The sequence below is a fragment of the Elephantulus edwardii genome, unplaced genomic scaffold, assembly GCF_000299155.1.
Source record: "Elephantulus edwardii isolate Elephantulus edwardi_28Jun2011 unplaced genomic scaffold, EleEdw1.0 scaffold00002, whole genome shotgun sequence".
In the NCBI taxonomy this organism is placed as follows: Eukaryota; Metazoa; Chordata; class Mammalia; order Macroscelidea; family Macroscelididae; genus Elephantulus; species Elephantulus edwardii.
Window position 1 is genome coordinate 17,234,640 of NW_006399752.1, and position 1,807 is coordinate 17,236,446.

Here is a 1,807-nt window from a genome sequence, read left to right on the forward strand (position 1 = left end):
GCCCTGAGCCAGGGGCCGAAGACAGCCCAACCCCGGGCAGCGCAACACCCGCCATGGGCTGGCTGGTACACTCCCCCTCTAATTGCCCCCACCCCAATCTGGTCCCCTCACCTGACCAAGGACTGTGTGGCCAGGGACAGCATCTCCAATTCCAGCACTGCCACTTTTACCCCCCCCTCGCCCCCATAAGTGGTCATACTATAATTTGAAGTAGGTGTCACTGCCCTCCCCCTTTATAGATGGCAAAGGGAACCTAAAAATTGTGAACAGGCTCCCCCCAGGTCCAAACAGCTTTTGACAGAAGCATTCAACAGATCAAAATATGTGGTGCATTGAGGATGTTGGTCCTCTTGGACATGCTGCCATTGTTAAGTGTCATCAAGTAGACAATTCACAGTGACTTTCAACAATCCATGGTATAGGTGATCTTCTCTAGTTTTCCAAGGAAACCCAAACCTGCAGGTGGTGGGGCACACGTCCCCCCCACAGGCGGTGGGGCACCCGTCGTATCTTCTGTGCGGGTGGCCGGCAGGCGTGCACCATCCCCAGTGCGGGCAACTGGTGGGCGCTCGCCATCTCCTGCGTGTCATCTCCCATGCGGACAGCCGGTGGGCGTGTATCACCTCGTGCGCGGGCAGCCAGTGGGCGCCATCCCCCAGTGCAGGCACACGTCATCTCTCTGTGGATGCGCATCACCTCTCAGTGGGCACGCGTCATCTCATGCACAGGCACCATCCTCCAGTGCGGGCGGCCAACAGGCGTATAAAGCAGAAATTTATAGCAAAGTATAGCCAAAATAAAATTCTGCTTGGTTTTAAGAAACTTGACTTGTGAACACAAATGTATACCTGGAACATATGTGAAAGATGATTTTAAAGTTTAAAACCAATGAAAAATCCAAACAATAGAGAAACAAAAGTAATTTCCTCAGCAAAGAGACCCTTTCTCTCTGGATGTTATTTGTGAAAATTGGGGAGTATGTGAAAGACTATTGATAAACAAAATGTCAAATTTCATTTCAAATAGTAGAAAATGGATCTTCTCTCTTTCAGAACATGATTTGGCTTTAATTTTTTCTGGAATGTAGCAGGGTAATTTCAAACTTTCTAAAAAAAGAGTTGAAATGGACATCAGTTGACTCTGGGTCTGTTGTGAACAGCTGCACCAAAAACCTGACCCTTCCACTGTTTTTCAGAGACAGTAAATGACACAGAAGGAGACTGGCTATTTTATTCTGTGGAGAAGCTGGTGAATTTGAACCATTTACCTTTGGGTTGGCAGCCCAACTCCTTTTCACTAAGCCACCAGATTCTGAGTGTAGATGTTGACAATGAGGATACAGACATTTGTGTGAGATGTTGGGAATACACAGACACACTGATAAGCACTAGTCCTCAAAAATATTAGAATCCAATAATTGGAGACTGACAACTCTGGTGTCTGGTTGTTGTTGTTAGCCTTCAAGTCAGAATCAAACCTTAGCTGGCCATCCAGTGGCTTTTCAGAAACTGTTAATAACACTGGAGGGGATTACCCATCTTTGTCTCACTCTGGTAATATAGTGGTAAGGAACTGTGCTGCCAACACAAAAACATAGAATTCTAATCAACTAGGTTCTCTGCAGTAAAAGATTAGCAGTCAACTCCTGTGCAATTTACTGCCCCTGAAAACCACTAAAGGGTCAGTTATGGGCCAATTCCAAATGGAAGAAACAAAGCAACAAGTGCAAAACAAATGTATAAACAAACATATCAGGACATACATAGTATTTATTCTTATGGTACTGAGTTAGACATAAAAAAGAAAA